Raw genomic sequence first — 24,379 nt, forward strand, 5'->3', positions numbered from 1 at the left:
TGAAGCATGCCAGAAATGTTTTGAAGAACTCAAGAAAAGGTTAACTACTGCACCAATATTGGTAATGCCAGACATTTATAAGGGATTTGATGTGTATTGTGATGCATCACACCTTGAACTTGGATGTGTGCTAATGCAAGAAGGAAAAGTAATAGCTTATGCCTCAGGGCAGTTGAGAAAGCATGAGAAGAATTATCCTACGCATGACTTGTTACTAGCGGTCGTAGTGCAGGCTTTGAAGATTTGGAGACATTATATGATTGGAAACAAGTGCAAAATCTTCACGGATCACAAAAGCTTGAAATATATATTCACTCAGAAAGAACTCAATCTAAGACGGAGAAGATGGATTGAGTTGATCAAAGACTATGATTTGGAAATACAATATCACCCAGGAAAAGCAAATGTAGTGGCTGATGCTTTGAGCCGTAAGGGTCAAGTGAACAACATCACTACTCATTTGATGTCACAGGAATTGTGCTAGGAAATGGAACAACTCAACCTTGGTATGCTCAATAATATGGAAGCAACAGTTATAGAAGTTGAATCTACGTTGGAACAAGAAATTCGTAAAGGACAGGAATCCAATGAGAAAATTAAGGAAATTAAAACTTTGATTGGGTTGGGTAAAGCCTCAGATTTCACGGGAGATGAACAAGGCACACTATGGTTTAAAAAGGGAATATGTGTACCGAAAATCGAACACCTACGCTAACTTCTTTTGAGAGAAGCTCATGATTCGTCTTACTCTATTCACCCTGGAAGTACAAAGATGTACCAAGATCTAAAGGAAAAGTATGAGTGGTACGGTTTGAAAAGAGATGTTGCCACTCATGTTGCATTATGTGATGTGTGTCAGCGAATTAAAGCCGAACAACAAAGACCAGCAGGATTACTACAACCTCTCAAGGTACCGAAATGGAAATGGGAAGAAATCGGTATGGACTTCATAGTTGGACTACCCTATATTCGGGATGGCTATGATTCAATATGGGTCATAGTAGACAGGTTGACTAAAGTGGCACACTTTATACCTGTGAAGACAACTTACTCAGGAGCCCAGTTAGCAGAGTTATACATGTCGAGGATTGTTTTTCTACATGGAGTACCAAAGAAGATCGTATCGGATCGAGGAACCTAGTTCACCTTGCGCTTTTGGAAAAGACTACATGAGTCCATGGATACCAAGCTAAACTTTAGTTCAGCTTATCATCCGCAAACGGATGGGCAAACAGAAAGAACAAACCAAGTGTTGGAAGATATGCTAAGAGCTTGCGCTCTAAAGCATGGTAGAAGCTGGGATAAAAGTTTGCCTTATGCAGAATTCTCGTATAACAATAGTTATCAAGCAAGTCTAAAAATGGCACCATTTGAAGCACTTTACGGACGAAAGTGTAGAACACCACTTTATTGGAATCAGACCGGAGAAAGTCAAGTATGTGGTCCAGAAATTCTCCAAGAAGTAGAAAAGCAAGTGCATATTATCAGAGAAAATTTGAAGATAGCACAGTCGAGACAAAAAAGGTACGCTGACAATAGAAGAGAGTTGATATTCGAAGTAGGAGACTTCGTATACCTTAAAGTTTCACCGATGAGGAACGAAAAGATTTAAGGTTAAAGGAAAATTATCTCCTTGCTTCATTGGCTCATTCAAGATTTTGGAGAGAAAAGGTGAAGTAGCGTACCAGTTAGAGCTACCCGATAGTTTGTCAGATGTGCATGATGTATTTCACATGTCACAACTCAAGAAGTGCTTGAGAGTACCGGAGGAACAGTTACCCATGGAAGAACTGAATGTTAATGAGGATTTGACTTATTCGGAGTACCCTGTCAGAATTCTGGAAACATCTCGCAGAATTACACGGAGTAAAGTCATTAACATGTGCAAAGTTCAGTGGAGTCATCATTGAGAAGATGAGTCCACTTGGGAAAGAGAAGATGAACTCAGGGCAGAATTTTCCTAGTTATTCTCAGAAGTTCCTTAATCTCGAGGACGAGATTCTTTTAAGAGGGGTAGGTTTGTAACACTATAAAAACAATCAACTAAAAATAATGCATTTAGTTATTGATGGTAATTATGGTAATGAATTTTCATTCAAGTGTTTGTTATTTATTTGCATTTGGAATAATTTTTGTTTGCTCATGTTTGATTTTGGATATTTAGTGGAATTTTCCTTTTAATGAAAATCCAATTAAATAATATAATAATTGGTCCAAAAATAAATATTTTAGTTATAAATAATTTTTGTCAATTTTTAGAATTTTTTAAATATATTTATTTATATTTTGAAATAGAAAAGAAAAAAATCTCAAACCCTAACCCTAACCGTGGCCCACTAGGGACCATTAAGCCCCATCGTGCCCTCCGAGCCGCCGCCGCCAGGGGGACTCATCCCCTCTCCCTGTGCGCGGGTCCCACCCGCGGGCACCTCCTTCCCCGCGCGCTGGCGCACCAGGGCCGTGCCGCCGCCACCGCCGTCAGGACTCGACGCCACGCGCCCGAGCCACCCCGCGCCCGATGCACCGTGCCTGAGCCGCCTGCCCTCGCGGCCGTTCGTCCCCTCTCGTTATGGAGCATCAACGCGATTGTTTCTTCCTCCCCCACTCTCTCCCCATTGATGCCGCTGCCATTAATGGCCGACGGCATTACTCCCTCTACCCTCGGTGTCTCTCCCTCTCTCTATAAATACCGGCATCACCATGGAGCTTTTTCCCTCCCTACCTGAGCTCGTCCCCTCTCTCACTCTCCTCGCCCACGCTGTCGCCGGAGCTCGCCACGCCGTCGCTAGAGCTTCGCAGACCGCGCAGCACCCGTCGGAGCAGGCCGACGGCGAGCCCCTGCCCTTCTCCACTCGGCCGACCCCCCTCCCCCCCCCGTCGAGCTTTCACCCTTCACACGAGCAAGCCCAAGGTTGAAGATAACCCGAAATAATTTTATGTATTTTCGAAATCACTTTTTTATTTAGTTTATGAATTTTATAATTATTGTGTTGTAATACGAGAATGTTGTGATTCGAAATTCACGCATATGTGCACTATTTATTTTTGGTAGATATATGCGATGAGTTAGTGGATTATTATTATTAGACTTGATATTGGTTTGCGATTCATTCAGAATTTGGGGATTTGAAATGAAGTATGACAAAATTGGTAGACGCATGTTAGTAGTAAGAACACTAGATAAGTAATGTCATAGTTAATTTTGTTCACAAGGAATTTTGGAAGTTATGTGGAAGGTTATAATCATAAGTTCATTTTAATAGATAATAGAAGCTTTTCTTAACATGGAATTAGTAAATGGTATAGAATTCATGGCAATATAAATATTATAGGTTATTAGATGATTTATCTCTGATTATTATTAATGGTACTTATTTTAGAAATAAAGGAGAAAACTAAAAGAATATCACTAGTCGTAATGAAAATAGGTTTTTACTAGCCAAAATGACAGTGTCCATAAGTATAGCACTTAACTTCATAGAATTAGTAAAATACTTTTTATGTCAAAATAACCATGATTATGTTATAAAAGCCCAATTAGTAATTTATATTGATTCTTAGAATATTAATGTTAGTAGAATCATGAATGAACCATTTTTAGCTATACGCATAAGTTATGTTTAGAAATAAAAGGAATAAAATCTATTAGTCTATTATTAGTAATAAAGAAAATAATTAGCCTTTATTTTCATAAAGAATGTTAATACATATTAATACTAGATAAAACTATTATAGCCACCTACTCATAATTTCACCAATAATGACTCGCAGTAATAGTCATAATGAGTTAATAAGTATTTACGCTTTAAGACGTATTTATGAGTGTGATAAGTGTGATGTATGAATGGGAATGTAATGGTGCATGATTACCCCTGTACTGGTGTATCTTTATTTATTTGGCATGCGTATTCTTTTGTATGTGTGATACGCAAATCGATGCTAGAAGTGGAATGTGAGGTAGACGAGCCAAACGCGTTCGAGGACGACCCGCAGGAAACTTTCGAGGAAGGCAAGTGGATTCTCCCTCTGCATATTCTATTTGTACCCAATTAATCCATATAATAATGTTTACTTTTGGATATACTGTATAATTTGATGGGATTTGCCTAATTAAGGATTTCCTAGATTTACCAACTATACTCCTTGATTACCCTAGGAAAATACTATGTTTTGCAAATTTGTGCTACCGCTCAACTTGATAATTTTGATGTCACTCATTATTTGATATTAATGTTTCGAAAATGAAATTGGCATTATGGTGTTAACCCGATGGTTAAACAAGATTATTTCATATTAATTGGAACATGGAGTGACCACCCAAGATAACAGTGCAACCACGAGTACTATCATGGCTCTGGCTTTGGTAATTAGCTTTATATGCTTAGTACCTAGCAACCTTACCTGAAATATGGGCAAGAGGGGGAGCGATAGTGGTGGCAGCTCACGTTAACATCGGGACGTATTCTTTGCTAAGGTACCTCGCCCAGACGGCCTCCACACCGACTTGGAAACCTTAGCAGGTTGCTTTGTATTAAGTGTATTTTGTGAAAGCCTCACAATGGATCCCTAGCCATTCACCTCGACAGTGTTTATGGGTCCGATTAACCCAGGCTAGATGGGATACATGGCTTGTGGGTAAAGTTGTACCACCTCTACAAAGTGTAAAACTGATATGTCAGTCGTGCTCACAGTTAAGAGCAACCTGTACCCTCACAAGATAATTGAACTTAAAGATGGACAATAAATGGAGATCTGATGATCTGGCAATGGTTTGCTTAAGTGGTTACCCAATTACGATCTGTTCTAGCTTCCTTTCGGTGTGACGGTGCTCCCCATACTTAGAATTCGAACGCTACCGCGCCTCATCACTGGGAATGGCTCGGCCTGCCCTCAGTTTTCGCCATCGTCGTAGATAGGAGAATCCAAGGTCGAATTAGCTCGATTAGAGCATGGCCTAGGCTTGCCTGGGTACGGAGATTTCGATCAAGTGCTCGGTTTCGTTAGGCATCGCCATTTGTGGCGAGTTCCCGCGAGAGATGGCCGGCGGGTGAGCGCGCTGTCGCCAAGGATTGAGTTGGAGAAGGAACAGAAACTCCAGGGTTTATCCGCAAATGTCAGCGAGACGGAGAAACAGTGTCGCGAGCTCTTTGATGGTTTTTCAAATTACCGAGGATACATGCGCAAAATTGCCAACGCGGGCGCGTGCGGGCGTGTTTTTCCTGGTCGTGGGCCGGATCGGGCTAGTTTGAGCCTAGTACTATTCATAGTTTTCCTTTTTACTTTTTCTGCCACACTTGGGAAATTGTAGGAAATTCTAGAAAAATGGTAAAATTATGGGACCAATTTTGCTAGACTCCTAAATTCATCTAGTATTTAATAAAAATAGTTCCAATGTTTTTACTGCAACACCCCTGGTGTTACTGGCACTAAAACTTGAGCATGACATCATATGCATTGACATTTCATTTTGTTTATCACACCTAGAATGCATCCACTAGGTAAAATTTCAAAATATGTGTGATATGGTGGCTTGAAGTATTCTTAACCTTAGGGTAGGGTACTTAACCCTGGGATTAGGGCCTATGGGTGAAAGTGAAGCCAAGATGAGTAATACCTCAAAAGTCATGGGAAATATTCATAAGAGATCAAATGTGATGGATTTGAGTGGCACAAAAACCCTAAAAGAAACCCTAGAAAACCCTAATTTGTACCCTAGGGAGGGTGAATTCAAATTCTATACACTTTTGGACCAAAATGCAAATATCAAAGTGATAGAACATTAGGACTTATACATTGGAGGGTGAATTCAAATTCTATACACTTTTGGACCAAAACCCAAGTAACTTTTACATTGGAGGATTTTCTAGTAGTGTGGAGAAATTTGGACTTATTTGCAAAAAGTCCCATGAACACCATGTGGCTAACTCTGAATTTCAATGGAATTAGGTCATCTTTGGAGCTTTGTATCTCTTGATTCATGAAGATTTTGCTCTAAGTCAATACATTAATCTTGTAGAGCTATGATAGGAGTACAACTTTGCTTAAGTGACTAAGCATTGATGCTATACAAAAATTGGAGATAAATAGACTTGAAGTTTGGCTGTCAGTCAACCCAGGAACTGAATTTTGATTAACAATGAAATCAGATGAAATTTGAGATCGAATTTGAGTAGGATCCACTGATTATTTTAGTATGCTTGCTATAGCAAAATCAAAGCTGGATTATAGATCAATAACTTTGTTATAGATGGATTAATAAGTTGCCACATAAAAATTTGAGATCAAGGCCCTGCAAGTTGCTATGTCGGGCGCACAGATGAGAATCCCATGGTAGAGTGACCTGAAGAAGATCGCGGGTTCAGTGTATCTCACTGCCGATGACCCTGCGCCACGATCCTCGCCGGCACTGCGATTCGTGCCCGGTGGCACGCGGATAACGACCCAGGGTAAAAAGATCTCACGCCGGGGATGAGGTCGGGGCACTGTGGTCGTCCTGTCGCCGTACCCACTTGCGCTGCAACTTGGCCACGCGGTCGTCGAGGTGATGATCGCTGTTAACCAGGGAATGCCACGCTACTGACCTTGTTACCACGTCGCAGTAGGTCGCTGTAGATAGCCTCTCTGTCGCTGGGGACTTAGCCTAGTGAATGCCACGTTGAGCGGCCTACGGTGATTCCTCCCCATTCTTACCGCCAGTTCTTCTCCGCCCAAATTCGTCGTACTCGCGATCGCTCTCTATAAATTGGGCATTCAGCGTGCTCCGCTAGGTTGTTACACGCCCAGTGCACCAGCCCTCGCCTCCAATCGTTCACCGTAGCTCCTCAATTCGCAATTCTCGCCAAATCGGTTTTCCGCAGTGCTGTGAGCTTCTCACCGTGGCCAGCCATCTGCAGGTTGGTTCATGCTTCTCTGCTTGGTGTTCTAGCATCCCATGAGTCTCCTATTGCTCGTAGACCTGGTTGATTGAACCAGACCGCACTGAATCACCAAGAACACCTCAGTTTTCCCTCGGGTTTCTTCGTCGTCGTGGGCAGAAGGACTCCGGGCAGGATTCATGCAATTAAGGGTCAGATTAGGATCGCCAGGGGTGGGATTTGGTGTTAACCAAGTTAGGGCACTGGTCACTGCGTATTCCGGCCGGTACAAGTTCGAAGGAGGGCGCGCTCATCGCCGTTCACCGTCGTGGACCGAGTGATGTGAAGAAATAGAAGTCTGGGGGGCCTTAGTGCAAACGTCAGAGAGACAGGGAAATAGTGCCAAGGATTCTTTACGGGTATTTCGAATAGCCGAGGTCCTCTATGCAAAGTCGCCAGCACGAGCGCGCGCGCGGGCGCGTTTGCCTGGTCGTGGGCCGAATTAGGCCAGTTTCAGCCAATCCCTGTTCATTCTTTTTCCTTTTCTTTTTTTGCTAGGCTTAGGAAAATTATAAGAAATTCTAGAAAAATGATAAAATCATGGGACCAATTTTACTAGACTCCTAAATTCCTATATTATTTAATAAAAATAGTTCCAAGATTTTTTGTCCCAACTAGAAATTATTTAGCATTTAAAGATGCCTAAACCTAGCCTTTTAGAATTTTAGAATTAGATTAGTAGCTCCAAAAGTCATAATTTTTTTGGGTGAGTTTAATATGATAATTAAAGCCCTTGGGTAAAGTTTGACATGTTTTGGACATTTTTTATCCTAAACCCAACACCCTAGCTCCCTAAGGTAGAATTTGCCTAACCCTAATAGAGTACTAACTCAGGAAAGCCAAGTGACTCAAGTGTACCGTGAATGAAAGTTATATTCAAGATACAACTTAGTGTGTTTCTATTGTAACTGCATATTCATAGCATCACATGAGCATTCATGTATATGTATTGTTATGTATAGAAAACGAAGAAGAAGTAATTGTCGAAGAAGAAACTGCCCCACAAGCTGAAATTCTACCAACCGAGAACAGTTTCTACTCTGATATTTGTGGAACAGATCCCGAGTCTCCTACAACACAAGGCAAGCCCCGGTGCATTATCTCTTTCCTTGTGTTTTAAAATCTTTATCACCTTATATGATGCATTAGGTGATAGGAGTTGTGTGCTAAACAGTTGATGCATTTTCTTCCTTGGAAAATTGATCACCATTCCTTGATTCCCTTTTATAAAAAGTATTTTTATGATGCTTAGCCTTGCTTTAGAAAAACAAAATGTTTTGTTTTAAAACAAAAGGTGATTCTTCACAGTGGATTGGGATTTTTACAAAGAAAAGATTTATTATGGTGAATCCATCATGGTCGTGATGGGCTCAACATCTGAAAAGATGCCAGGTACCAAACTTTGGGTTTTAAATAATAAAGACGAGACCGGGCAGGTGACTTGCACGAGAAGGGAGTCTCGGTGTAGTGTCTCTGTCTGAGTCGATTAAGGACCATGTCGATGTAGGCTTGCTGGTTGAGGACCTTTTAACTGGCCACATGCCTCATCATGGGTAAGCTTTGCCTAGGGCAGACCAATACCTGAAAGGCCAACACGCAGTGGGAGTAGAGAGATGGCGAGAGTAGCGTGTACCCTCCGTGGCAAGGGGCTGAAGGTAATGTATCTATGCTCTCGGTTGGCATGAACCCGGTCTGGTCTTGAGAAACCCGGTGGCGAGTTGACATATGCAAGGGTTAAGTGCTACATATGTCATGTGGTTGGAGATCCCTAGCTGGGTATTAATCGATTCGGATCGCCGTTACTTCTCGGATATGAAGACTTGGTCACTGCCCTACACGTAGCAATCCAGTAAAGTGAAGGGTGTATAAAAGACGGCTAGTGTAGGCCAAGTGCTTGAACTAGGATAGAAAGAACTTTAGATGCAGGTAACTTTACTTAACCTGATATTAAAACTGGATTTTTAAGGATCCACTGTTAGTAAGCATTTCGGCAAAACAAAGTCTTTGATTCTAGATCAGATTTACCTTGAATCCTATAAGCCAGCATATCCTTGAGAGTCTTTTCCTTTGTCGGGTAAGACTTGCGAAAGTACACTCCGTACTCAGGGTTTTCGAACCCATGTTGTTGTAGGTGAGGAAACAGCAGAATTTTGTTGTTTCTGCTCGAAGGTGGTACCAAAGAAGGAGCCAAATCAGTGATCATGTGCGTGGGAGGATGTTTGCCTCCCAGTTTGAAAACACTAAACTTTTGTGCGGGAGGGTGTTTTGCCTCCCTGGTATGTAATCATATTTTATGCACTTCTAACACCCGGTACTGTAATAATACTCTTTCTCTCTATATTTTATGAATGTAACTTAAGTTATTGTAATCCGCTTCCACTTATTCTTTCATCCGATGCGATGTAATATCTGCATGATGGGTGAAGCGCTCTTTGGCGACATGATGTTGATACAAGAGACCAAACTTGTCGAGTGATTATGTGCATCTACATGGTTGTCTGAGGTCCTTAGGACAAGGACATCTATAGGTGGGCCTAATACCTTGGGAGGTTCTGCCACAGCTGGTATCGGAGCAAAGCCCGTCTCTTCAGACATTACATAGCACTTCAAAAGAATTTCCAAACACTTACCTTGAAATATTCTTTCAACCTTACCTTACCACTTTCTGGTAGTCTCTTATCTTGTAAAGTCGGGTAACAGAGTGCAATATATGTAGGAAGTAGGGGATCAACAAAGGTTGATTCCATAATTACTAGGTTATGCATGCATCATGTTTAAAAACTATACTAATAAATCTTCCCCTCTTATGGAGATATGGCGTGCACTAAAACTACCCAGCGCAAATCGACCGGACCTCATGGTGTGCCTCAACATCAACTAGCCTCCAGGCATGAAGGAAGTAGCAGTGGCAGTAATGACCCGATTGGAGACCTGGAAGTCCGGGTGGAGCAACTTCGGTCAGAACTACGCCACAGGAATAGGGCGCATGAGCGGGATAGCCATCGTATTGCGGAGCTGTCAGCCGAAGTTAGTCGCCTGCAGTATGAAATTTTGGAACGCAATACGACCATTGATTGGGATGTCAACTCGCGCTCTTTCGCTTGGGATTGCGAAGTGAAAGCTCTAGCTCGCGTGGCAGAACTGAGTGCATCCCTCGAAAACCTGGAAGTGTACTGCAACACCTTACATGAAGAAGTGCATGTATTGTATGATTGGCTGCACCCGAACATACCACCAAACGTTGCTGCAATGGGAGCCGGACCATCGAGAACGGCTAATGAAGGACCTGATGGGGAGCTGGACCTTTTTAGGCCCCCTCCTTCCATGAACCTTGCTCACGAACAGTCTCCTAAAGCAAGCAGTGGAGCAACTAAGGATGAAACAATTAGAATAGTATAGTTTAGTTTAAAATAATGTACTTATGTAAAATAAGTAATGAAGTCGAGTTGTATAATGGAGCTTGTATAATTATTACAGTTCAGCAATGTAATAAGATGGTGTATGTTGGCATGTAATATTTTCCGAATGTTCTTTTGCCTCAGATGCCATCCCGGACTCGTGCACATGATGGTGCGGGGACGTCCCGCGGTCGGGAGGACACTCCCAATCTGCCACCCGTACCTCCTACCTTGACCGAGGCTATCGCTGTCTTGGTTAACGCCACCGCCGATAATACTCGCTTTCTACGCGAAATGGCGGGAAACCAATTTCAACAGCATGGAGGAAGAGTCCATCCTCATGGACCGCATGATACTACCTATCTGAAGTTCTCGGAGACTCACCCACCGCTCTTTATCAAGGCAGAGGAACCCTTAGAAGCCGATGAATGGGTGTGAGTAATAGAACAGAAGTTTGGGCTAATCCGATGCACGGAGACGCAAAAGCCAATGTTTGCCGCTCATTAGCTAAGAGGGCCTGCCAGTACCTGGTGGGCAAATTTTTCAGCAATCCAACCTGCTAGACATCAGTTACGTGGGAAGAATTCAAGTTGGCATTCCGGGAGCATTATGTTCCGGAGGGAGTGCTACAAATGAAACTAGAAGAGTTCATCCAACTGAAGCAAGGGGGAGATATTGTGATGCAGTACCTCAATAAATTCAATCATCTCTCCCAGTACGCCATTGAGCACGTGGATATAGATCTGAAAAATAAGAATTGTTTTATGAGGGGGCTAAATGACATACTTCAGCGGAAGATGGCAACATGTTTGGACCTTACCTACAGCAGGGCTGTCAGTACAACACTGGCAGTCGAAGCCAAAAATGTGGGACATGGGAAGTCAAAGGGATATGCGGGTGAGAAATCTACTCAAGGACCTGAAAAGAGAACACGGTTGGTGATCCGACCTTTTAACCCAAACCGTTCTTCGCCTCGCCCATCTTCATACCCATTTAAGCAGCCTGTATTTATTCGTCCCACTACTGCCCCCGCTCCTACCAATCAGCCGAGTGCCCATGGTACTCATTTTCCTGCCCTTCCCAGTTCTTCCAGTGGTTGCTTCAATTGTGGAAAGTCCGGACATTTCATCAAGGACTGCCCATATCCGAAGCAAAACAAATCCAACTTTCAGCAGACCTCTAGGAACTCAAGTCAAGGAAAGGGGAACACGGCCAATTCTTTAACGGGCAAGAATTTCAAGAAAACTGGACATGTATGTTATACCCAGGTGGCTACTACACCGGAGGGTGAACCAGTGACGATGGGTACGTTCCTTGTTGCCAACTACCGAACTGTTATCCTTTTCGATTCTGGTGCATCACATACCTTCATAAGCAAGGCGTTTGTGGAGAAACATTGCATACATTGCACTGAATCAAGGGAGGGATTTGTTATCCACTCACCTGGGGGCTAGATATTTACTAAGGAAGTAGCCTTCCACATACCAGTAACACTGGTCGGACGGGAATTTCCTACAAACATGATTGTTATAAAGGGGCAAGACATAGATGTAATTCTGGGCATGAATTGGTTAGCCCAGCATAAGGCCATCATCAATAAAGACTTAAGGACCATTAAATTAAGCCATGACCATGAAGAGGTCCAATTGTCCATTGATGTAGCTGTCCCAGCCAAAGCATTTGGACAAATTTATGAGGCTATAGTACAAGAAATCCAGGATATTCCGGTGGTATGTGAATTTCTAGATGTCTTTCCCGAAGACGTGCCTGGGTTGCCTCCAGAAAGGGATGTGGAATTTGTGATTGAATTGAAGCCCGGTACGGCTCCTATTTCGAGAAGGTCGTACCGCATGCCACCTAATGAACTGGCGGAACTAAAGACTCAACTGCAAGACTTGCTTGAGAAAGGGTTCATTATACCCAGTTCATCACCATGGGGATGTCCAGCAATTTTCGTCAAGAAGAAGGATCAGACGCTTCAAATGTCCTTGGACTATAGAACCCTTAATGAGGTTACCATCAAGAACAAGTCCCCTCTTCCTCGAATCGATATCTTATTCGATCAACTTACTGGAGCTCGAGTATTCTCCAAGATTGACCTCAGGTCAGGCTATCATCAGATTCGTATTCGACCCGAGGATATACTCAAGACCGCATTCACTACGCGGTAAGGATTATTTGAATATCTAGTCATGTCTTTCGGGTTAACAAATGCTCTAGCCCAATTCACATACTTAATGAACTCAGTATTTATGCCTGAGTTGGATAAATTTGTGGTGGTCTTCATTGACGACATTCTAGTCTACTCTAAGAATGAAGAGGAGCATGCAAAGCATTTACGGATCGTGCTAACGCGCTTAAGGGAACATCAGTTATATGCCAAGTTCAGCAAATGTGTGTTCTAGTTGGAGGAAATCCAGTTTCTTGGACATGTATTGTCTGCTAAAGGGATTGCGGTCGATCTTAGCAAAGTCAAGGACATTCTAGAATGGAACTCACCAATGAGGGTACATCAAGTTCGGAGTTTCCTTGGACTGGCTGCATATTTCTGCAGATTCATTCCGGGTTTCTCCAAGATTGTTAAACCCATTACGGGTTTATTGAAGAATGATACAAAGTTGGATTGATCCTCAAAATGAAATGAAGCCTTCGAGCAGCTGAAGGTGTTGTTAACCACTGGCCCGGTGTTGGCTCAACCGGATATTGAGAAGCCTTTTGATGTGTATTGTGACGCTTCAGGCAGTGGACTCGGATGTGTCCTAATGCAAGAAGGCCGAGTCATAGCTTACGCTTCACGACAATTACGCCAACATGAGGAGCACTATCCAACTCATGATTTGGAATTAGCTGCAGTGGTTCATGCCCGTAAGATATGGCATCATTATCTGCTAGGAAATATATGCCATGTGTATATGGATCATAAAAGTTTGAAATATATCTTTACCCAGTCAGAATTGAACATGAGACAGAGAAGATGGCTTGAGCTAATTAAAGATTATGACTTGGAGATCCATTATCACCCAGGAAAAGCCAATGTGGTGGCAGATGCATTGAGTTGGTAAGAACACCTGACACCACTCTGTGTCAAGAAATGGAAAAGTTGAACCTAGGCATGATACAACAAGGAACCTTGACAAATTTGAAGCTTGAGTCAATTCTTCTACAAAGAATCATTGATGCCCAAAGAGCCGATAAGGGTATGAAGTACATTCATGAGAAAATAGAAGCCAGCAAAGCAAATTGCTTCAAAAAAGATGACCAAGGAATAATATGGTTTAAAGATCGCATAGTTGTGCCAAAAGATGTTGAAGTCCGCCAACAGATCTTGGATGAAGCTCGTCTTAGTCGATATTCCATTCATCCTGGAAGTACTAAGATGTATCAAGACTTAAAGCAACATTATTGGTGGACAAAAATGAAGATTGAAATCGCACGCTATGTGGCAAGATGTGACACCTGCAGACATGTTAAGGCAGTACACATGAAGACTGCTGGACCATTGCAGTCCTTGCCCATCCCAACTTGGAAATGGGAATATATTAGTATGGATTTCATTGTGGGATTGCCAAAGTTAGCCAAAGGCTTTGACTCTATTTGGGTCATAATTGATCGTCATACAAAGATTGCCCACTTTCTTCCCGTCAAAGTAAAGTATAAAGTGGCCACATACGCGGAACTTTATATTGCTCGTATTCTCAGTTTGCACGAAGTTCCAAAAATAATAGTGTCGGACCGAGGACCGCAATTTGCCGTAATTTGTATCCAATTTTGGGAAGAGTTACACAAGTCCTTGGGTACTAAGTTGCTCCACAGTTTGGCTTATCATCCTCAAACAAGTGGACAAACTGAGAGAGTAAATCAGATACTTGAAGATATGCTACGAGCATGTGTTCTGGAGTTTTAGCAGAAATGGGATGATTGTCTTCCATTGGTAGAGTTTTCGTATAATAATAGCTATCAAGAAATCATTAAGATGGCACCATTTGAAGCATTGTACGGGCGACAATGCCGAACACCCTTAAATTGGTCTGAACTAGGGGAACGGTGGTTTTTTAGGCTTGACATGGTTAAAGAAAAGGAAGAAAAAGTTCAACGGATAAGACACAACTTGAAAGAGGCTCAAACTCGGTAGAAAAATTATGCGGATAAACGACGCCAACCTTTGGTCTTTCAAGTTAATGATCATGTATACCTGAAAGTATCACCAAGGAAGGGTGTTAACCGATTCGGGGTAAAAGGAAAATTGGCAACCTGGTATATTGGTCCATTTCTTATTCTTGAACGATATGGACCAGTGGTGTACAGACTTCAACTGCCTGAATCATTATCTGCGGTACATAACGTGTTCCATGTATCCCAATTAAAGAAGTACCTTCAAATTCCTGATCGAACCATCGATGTGCTGGATGTTGCTTTGGAACCAAATTTGACTTATTCGTAACATCCCATTCGAGTTTTGGATCAGAAAGACAGGATCACACGAAAAAGAACCCTCAAGTTCTATAAGGTACAATGGAACCAGCATACTGAAGATGAAGCTACCTGGGAGACTCAAGATTTCTTGGAGAAAATTTTTCCTAGGTTTTTAGCTTCATGTAACCTGTAAAATTTGTGTATCCAATTGTAAAGTCGGATTCCTGATCGAACCATCGATGTGATGGATGTTGCTTTGGAACCAGATTTGACTTATTCAGAACATCCCATTCGAGTTTTTGATCAGAAGGACAGGATCACTCGAACAAGGACCCTCAAGTTCTATAAGGTACAATGGAACCAGCACACTGAAGATGAAGCTACCTGAGAGACTCAAGATTTCTTGGAGAAGAATTTTCATAGGTTTTTAGCTTCATGTAACTTGTAAGATGTGTATATCTGATTGTAAATTTGGAATAAACCCCATACCCCCTGCTCTATAAGACAAATAAGGAAATAAAGATGTGACGTGTTTCCTTTTCCACTACTTACCCTAGGACCTTAAATCTCGGGACGAGATTCTTTTATGAGGGAAAGGATGTAACACCCCTGGTGTTACTGGCACTAAAACTTGAGCATGACATTATATGCATTGGCATTTCATTTTGTTTGTCAGATCTAGAATGCATCCACTAGGTAAAATTTCAAACGTGTGTGATATGGTGGCTTGAAGTATTCTTAACCTAGGGTAGGGTACTTAACCCTGGGATTAGGGCCTATGGGTGAAAGTGAAGCCAAGATGAGTAATACCTCAAAAGTCATGGGAAATATTCATAAGAGATCAAGAGTGATGGATTTGAGTGCCACAAAAACCCTAGAGTGCTCAAAACCCTAAAAGAAACCTTAGAAAACCCTAATTTGTACCCTAGGGGTGAATTCAAATTCTATACCCTTTTGGACCAAAATGCAAATATCAAATTGATAGAACATCAAAAACTAAGTAACTTTTACATTGGAGGATTTTCATGTAGTTGGAGAAATTTGCTTATTTGCAAAAAGTCCCATGAACACCATGTGGCTAACTCTGAATTTCAATGGAATTAGGTCACCTTTGGAGCTTTGTACTCTTGATTCATGAAGATTTTGCTCTAAGTCAATACATCAATCTTGTATAGCTATGATAGGAGTACAACTTTGCTTAAGTGACTAAGCATTGATGCCATAAAAAAATTGGAGATAAATAGACTTGAAGTCTAGCTGTCAGCCAACACAGGAACTGAATTTTGACTGACAATGAAATCAGATGAACTTTGAGATCGAATTTGAGTATGATCCAGTGATTATTTGAGTATGGTTGCTATAGCAAAATAAAAGCTGGATTATAGATCAATAACTTTGTTACAGATGGATTAATAAGTTGCCACATAAAAATTTGAGATCAAGGCCCGGCAAGTTGCTCTGTCAGGCGCACATATGAGAATCCCATGGTACAATGACCTGAAGAAGATCGCGGGTTCAGTGTATCTCACCGCCGATGACCCCGCACCGTGATCCTCGTCGGCACTACGATTCATGCCCGGTGGCGCGCAGATAACGACCCAGGGTAAAAAGATCTCACGCCAGGGATGAGGTCGGGGCACTGTGGCCACCCTATCGCCGTACCCACTTGCGCCTCGACGTGGCCGCGCGGCCGTCGCGGTGATGATCGCGGTTAACCTAGGCACGCCATGCTACTGACCTTGTTACCATGTTGTAGTAGGTCGCTATAGATAGCCCCTCTGTCGTCGAGGACTTAGCCCACTGAATGCCATGTTGAGCGGCCTACGGTGACTCCTCCCCTTTCTTACCGCCAGTTCTTCTCCGCCCAAATTTGTCGTACTCGCGATCGCTCTCTATAAATTGAGTGTTCAGCATGCTCTGCTAGGTTGTTATGTGCCCAATGCACTAGCCCTCACCTCCAATCGTTCACAGTAGCTCCTCAATTCGCGATCCCCTAAATCGGTTTTCCACGCCGCTGTGAGCTTCTTCATAGCATCACATGAGCATTCATGTATATGTATTGTTATGTATAGAAAACGAAGAAGAAGTAATTGTAAAAGAAGAAACTGCCCCATAAGCTGAAATTCCACCTGCAGAGAACAATTTCTACTTTGATATTTGTGGAACAGATCCTGAGTTTCCTACAACACAATGCAAGCCCCGGTGCATTATCCCTTTCCTTGTGTTTTAAAATCTTTATCACCTTATATGATGCATTAGGTGATAGGAGTTGTGTGCTAAACAGTTGATGCATTTCTTTTCTTTGGAAAATTGATCAGCATTCCTTGATTCCCTTTTATAAAAAGGATTTTTATGATGCTTAGCCTTGCTTTAGAAAAACAAAATGTTTTGTTTTAAAACAAAAGGTGATTCTTCACAGTGGATGGGAATTTTTACAAATAAAAGACTTATGATGGTGAATCCATCATGGCCGTGATGGGTTCAACATCTGAAAAGATGTACCTCTGCCAGATACAAAACTTTGGGTTTTAAATAATAAAGACGAGATCAGGTGGTTGACTTGCACGAGAAGGGAGTCTCGGTGTAGTGTCTCCGTCTGAGTCGATTAAGGACCGTGTCGATGTAGGCTTGCTGATCGAGGACCTTTTAACTGGCCACATGCCTCGTCATGGGTAAGCTTTTCCTAGGGCAGACCAATACCCGAAAGGCCAACACACAATGGGAGTGGAGAGATGGCGAGAGTAGCATGTACCCTCCGTGGCAAGAGGCTGGACGGGGGTGTATCTGTGCTCTCGGTTGGAGTGAACCCGATCTGGTCTTGAGAAACCCGGTGGCGAGTTGAGATATGCAATGGTTAAGTGCTACATATGTCGTGTGGTTGGAGATCCCCAACTGGGTATTAATCGATTCGGATCGTCGTTACTTCTCGGACATGAAGACTTGGTCACTGCCCTACACGTAGCAATCCAGTAAAGTGAAGGGTGTATAAAAAACGGCTAGTGTAGGCCAAGTGCTTGACTAGGATAGAAAGAACTTTAGATGCAAGTAACTTTACTTAACCTGATATTAAAACTGGATTTTTAAGGATCCACTGTTAGTAAGCATTTTTGCAAAACAGAGTCTTTGATTCTTAATCAGCTTTACCTTGAATCCTATAAGTCAGCATATCCTTGAGAGTCTTTTCCTTACTCAGGGTTTTCGAACCCATGTTGTTGTAGGTGAGGAAACAGCAGAATTTTGTTGTTTCTGCTCGAAGGTGGTACCAAAGGAGGAGCCAAATCAGGGATCGTGTGTGGTGGAGGATGTTTGCCTCCCAGTTTGAAAACACTAAACTTTTGTGCGGGAGGGTGTTTTGCCTCCCTGGTATGTAATAATATTTTATGCACTCCTAACACCCGGTACTGTAATAATACTCTTTCTCTCTATATTTTATGAATGTAAATTAAGTTATTGTAATCCGCTTCCACTTATTCTTTGCTCTGATGTGATGTAATGTCTGCGTGATGGGTGAAGCACTCTTGGGCGACATGATGTTGATACAGAAGACCGAACTTGTCGAGTGATTATGTGTATCTACATGGTTGTCTGAGGTCCTTAAGACAAGGACATCTGTAGGTGGGCCTAATACCTTGTTAGGTTCTACCACATTTAGTCCAAACCTGGAATTATTTAGCACTTAAAGGTGCCTAAACCTAGCCTTTTAGAATTTTAGAATTAATTTGGTAACTCCAAAAATAATAAAACTTTTTGGGTAAGCTTAGTTTGATGATTAAAGCCCTTGGGTTGAGTTTGAAATGATTGGACATTTTTTTGGTCCCAAACCCAACACACTAGCTTCCTAGGGTATAGTTGCCTAACACTAATAGAATGCTAACTCAGAAAACCCTAGTGACTAGTGTGTATCGTGAAGGAAAGTTGTATTCAAGTTACAACTAAGTGTGTTTCTATTATATAACTGCATATTCATAGCATCACGTCAGCATTCATGTATATGTATTGTTATGTATATAAAACGAAGAAGAAGTTGTAGTCGAAGAAGAAGTTGTCCCGCAACATGAGAATCCCCCGGTTGAGAACAACTTCTATTTTGACATCTGTGGGACAGACCTAGAACCTCCTGCAAAACAAGGCAAGCCCCGGTGCATTTACCCCTTTCCTTGTTGTTTTAAACTCTTTATCACTTGAGATGATGCAATAGGTAATAGGAATTCTGTGCTAAATAATTGTTGCATTTCCTTCCTTGGAACTGATTATCATTCCTTGATACCTGTTTTACTTAAAGTTTTTTGATGCTTAGCTTTGCTTTAGAAAACAAAATGTTTTGTTTTAAACAAAAGATGATGCTTCATATGGGATGGGAAGTTTTCAAAGAAAAGACTTGATGGTGAATCCATCATGGCCATGATGGGTTAACCATCTGAAAATATGTACCTCTGTCAGGTACCAAACTTTGGGTTGTAAATGATAAAGACAAGAACGGGCGCGTGACTCGCACGAGAAGGAAGTCTCGGTGTAGTGTCTCTGTCTAAGTCACTTAAGGACCGAGCCGTTGTGGGTCAGCTGACCGAGGACCCTTTAACTGGCCACTTGCCTCGTCATGGGTAAGCTTTGCCTCGGTCCGACCAATACCAGAAAGGCCACCACACAATGGGAGTGGAGAGATGGCGAGAGTAGCGTGTACCCTCTGTGGCAAGAGGCTGGACGGTGGTGTATCTGTGCTCTTGGTTGGCGTGAACCCATTCTGGTCTTGAGAAACTCGGTGGCGAGTTAACATATGCAAGGGTTAAGTGCTACATATGTCGTGTGGTTGGAGATCCCCAGCTGGGTATTAATCGATTTGGATCGCCGTTTCTTCTCGGACATGAAGACTTGGTCACTGACTTACACATAGCAATCCAGTGAACTCAAGGGGTGATAAAAGATGGCTAGTGTAGGCTAAGTGCCTGAATTAGGATAGAAAGAACTCTAGATATAGGTTTTGACTTAACCCGATAATAATAGTGGATTTTTAAGGATCCACTATTAGTAAGCTTTTCTGCAAACAGAGTCCTTGATTCTTGACCAACTTGGCCTTGATTCCCACAAGCCAGATATCCTTGAGAAGTCTTTTTTCCTTTGTCGGTAAGACTTGCGAAACTACACTTCGTACTCAGGGTTTTTGAACCCATGTTGTTGTAGGTGATGAAACAGCCGAGTTTTGTTGTTTCTGCTCAAAGGTGGTGCCAAAGCAGGAGGAAAATCAGTTAACTTGTTGGCTGGAGGATGTTTTGCCTCCCAGTTGTGTAATATTCAGTGCTACACTCGAACACCCATTATGTAATAAATACTCTCTTTATATTTTATATGAATGTAAATTATGTTATTGTAAACCTTTTCCACTTATTCTTTACTCTGATTATGTGTGTAATGTCTGCGTGATGGGTGAAGCGCTCTTGGGCGATATGATGAAGATATAGATAACCGAACTTGTCAAGTGATTATGCATCCCCCTGCATGGTTGTTCGAGGTCCTTAGGACAAGGACATTTGTAGGTGAGCCTAATACCTTGGGAGGTTCTGTGACAGCTGGTATCGGAGCGAAGCCCGTCTCTTCGAACGTTACGTAGTACTTCAAAAGAATTTTTAAATACTTACCTTGAAACATTCTTTCATTCTTATCTTACCACTTTCTGATATTAATTTACCTTTTGAAGTCGGATAACAAAGTGCTAAATAAAAGTATGTGTAGGAAATAAGGGATCAACGAAAAGTTGATTCCATGAATATGAGGTTATGCATGCATCATGTTTAAACTACACTAAATAAATTTTCCCCTCTTATGGAGATATGGCGCGAACCAAGACCACCCAACACAAAGCAACTGGACCTCATGGTGTACCCCGGCATCAGCTGGCTTCTAGACATGAAGGAAGCAGTAGTGGAAGCAACGACCCAATAGGGGATTTGGAGGCCAGAGTAGAGCGACTCAGGTCCGCACTACGCCACGGGAGTAGGGAGCGTGCGCGTGATAGCCGCTGCATTGCTGAACTATCAGCAAAAGTTAATCACTTGTAGCTAGAAATTGTGGAACACGATACGACCATTGAGTGGGCCGTAAATTCGCGCTCTTTCGCCTGGGATTGTGAAGCCAAAGCTCTAGCACGGGTAGCAGAACTAAGCGCATCCCTGGAAAACCTGCAAGCATATTGCAACACCCTGCATGAAGAGGTGCATGTATTGTATGACCGGCTGCACCCAAACGTGCCGCCAGAAGTTGCAGCGAGCTGGACCATATGGAACAGCAAATGGAGGATCTGATGGGGGGTTGGACCATTTTGGAGCCCCTCATTCCATGAACCTCGCAGATGAACGGTCTCCTAAAGCGGACAGTGGAGCAGCTAAGGATGAAGAGGATTAGAGTAGTATAGTTTAAGCAATGTCCTTATGTAAAATAAATAAGGAAGTCGAGTTGTATACTGAGTATCTATAATTATTACAGTTCAGCAATGTAATAAAGATGGTGTATGTTTGGCATGTAATAATTCAGGATGTTTTTCTTCCTTAGATGCCATCGCGAAATCGTGCTCATGATGAGGCGGGAACTTCCCACGGTGAGAGGACACTCCCAACCCGCCACATGTACCTCCTACACTAGCTGAGGCGGCTATCGCTGCCTTAGTCAACTCTACCGCCGACAACACACGCTTCTTGCGTGAAATGGCGGGAAATCAATTTCAGCAACACGGAGGAAGAGGTCAACCTCAAGGACCACGAGACACCACATATCTAGAGTTCTCTGAGACCCGTCCACCGCTATTTGTTAAGGTAGAGAAACCCCTGGAAGCTGATGAATGGGTGCGGGTGATGGAACAAAAGTTTGGGCTAATCCGATGCACTAAGACACAAAAGCCCCTATTTGCCGCCCAACAGTTGAGAGGCCCTACCAGCACCTGGTGGCCAAACCTTTATGCCATTCAACCTGTGGGACATCAGGTCACGTGGGAAGAGTTCAAACTGGCATTTAGGGAACATTATGTTCCGGAAGGAGTGCTACAGATGAAGTTGGGAGAATTCATACGTCTGAAGCAAGGGGGAGATTCTGTGATGCAGTATCTCAACAAATTTAATCACCTCTCCCAATATGCCATCGATCAAGTGGACACAGACTTGAAAAAGAAAAATTGCTTCATGAGGGGATCAAATGACAGACTCCAGTGAAAAATGGCTACATGTCTGGATCTCATATATAGCAGGGCTGTCAGCACAACACTGTCAGTTGAAGCCAAAAATGCAGGACAAAGAAAGTCAAAAAGATATGCGGGTGAAGGATCAACTCTGGGGCCTAAAACGAGGACAAGGTTGGTAATCCGACCTTTCAACCCAAACAGTTCTTCTCCTCTTCCACCCACATATCCATTTAGACAAACCGTGTTCATTCGTCCCACTCCTGCCCCCGCCCAGAACAATCAATCGAGTGCCCCTGGTGCTCGTTTCCCTGCCCTTCCAAATTCCTCAAGTGGCTGCTTTGATTGCGGAAAGTCTGGGCATTTCATCGAAGACTGCCCCTACACGAAGCAGAACAAATCAAACATCCAAGAGACTTCCGGGAGCACAAATCAAGGAAAGGAAAACACGGCCAACCCTCCAGCCGGCAGAAATATGAAGAAAATTGGACGGGTTTATTATACCCAGGTGGCGACTACACCGGAAGGAGAACCGGTGATGATGGGTATGTTTCTCGTTGCCAACCACCCAGCAGCTCTTTTATTCCGGTGCATCACATACTTTTATAAGCAAGACTTTTGTGGAGAAGCATTGCATACATAGCAATGAATCAAAGGAGGGATTTGTTATTCACTCACCTGACTGTCAAATATTTACTAAGGAAGTAGTCTTCCAAGTACCTGTAACTTTGACCGGACGTGAGTTCCCTACAAACATGATTGTTATAAAGGGACAAGATATAGATGTGATTCTAGGCATGAACTGGTTAGCCCAGAATAAGGCCATCATCAATACGAATCAAAGGACCATTAAATTGAGTTATGGTCATGAAGAAGTCCAATTGTCCATCCCTGTAGATGTCCCAGTAAAAGCATCTGGACAAGTTTTTGAGGCCATAGTACAAGAAATTCAAGATATTCCGGTGGTGTGTGAATTTCCGGATGTGTTTCCCGAAGTCTTGCCCGGATTGCCTCCGGAAAGGGACGTGGAATTTGAGATTGAATTGAAGCCCGGTACGGCTCCTATTTCCGTATGCCACCTAATGAACTGGTGGAACTTAAGACACAACTACAAGACTTGTTGGAGAAAGGGTTCATTAGGCCAAGTTCATCGCCGTGGGGATGTCCTGCAATCTTCATCAAGAAGAAGGATCAGACTCTTCGAATGTGCATGGACTATAGACCCCTCAATGAAGTAACTAATAAGAACAAGTATCCTCTCCCTCAGATCGATATTTTATTCGATCAACTCATTGGAGCCTGGGTGTTTTCTAAAATTGATCTCAGATCGGGCTATCATCAGATCCGAATTTGACCCGAGGATATACCCAAGACCGCATTCACCACCCGGTATGGGTTATTTGAATACTTGGTTATGCCTTTTGGATTAACAAATGTTCCAGCCCACTTCACATACAAGATGAATTCGGTACTCATGCCCGAGTTAGACAAGTTTGTGGTGGTCTTCATTGACGATATTATAATCTATTCTAAAAATGAGGAGGAGCATGCAAAACATCTGCGGATCGTGTTAACGCGCTTAAGGGAACATCAGCTATATGCCAAATTCAGTAAATGTGTGTTCTGGTTGGAAGAAATCCAATTTCTTGGACATGTTTTGTCTGCAAAAGGGATTATGGTTGATCCCAGCAAAGTCAAGGATATTCTGGAATGGAACTTGCCTACTACAGTGCATCAAGTTCGGAGTTTCCTTGGATTGGCTAGTTATTGCCACAGATTTATTCCGGATTTCTCCAAAATTGTTAAACCCATTACTGGGTTATTGAAGAATGATAGTAAGTTTGATTGGTCCTCTAAATGCAATGAGGCCTTTGAGCAGCTGAAAGTATTATTGACCACTACACTAGTTTTGGCCCAACCGGATATTGAAAAGTCTTTTGATGTGTATTGTGACGCATCAGGCAGTGAACTTGGATGTGTCCTGATGCAAGAAGGATGAGTAATAGCCTATGCCGCAAGGCAGCTGACCCGGCATGAAGAACATTATCTAACCCATGATCTAGAATTGGCTGCAGTAGTTCATGCCCTTAAGATTTATCTGCTAGAGAATATATGCCATTTGTATACAGATCACAAAAGTTTGAAGTATATCTTCACCCAGTCCGAGCTAAACATGAGACAAAGAAGGTGGCTCTAGCTAATCAAAGATTATGACTTGGAAATTCATTATCACCTAGGAAAATCTAATGTGGTGGTAGATGCTTTAAGTCGCAAGGCTTCTTGTCATTGTCTTACAATAAGAACACCTAACACCAATTTATGTCAAGAAATGGAAAAGTTGAATGTGGGGATAGTACAACAAGGAATTTTGATGTAATTGAAGCTTGAGTCAATTCTTCTGCAAAGAATTATTGATGCTCAAAGAACAAATAAGGGTCTAAAGTATATTCATGAGAAAATGGAGGTCGGCAAGGCAAATTGTTTCAGGAAAG

Source organism: Zea mays, chromosome 1 (genome assembly GCF_902167145.1).
Source record: "Zea mays cultivar B73 chromosome 1, Zm-B73-REFERENCE-NAM-5.0, whole genome shotgun sequence".
NCBI lineage: Eukaryota > Viridiplantae > Streptophyta > Magnoliopsida > Poales > Poaceae > Zea > Zea mays.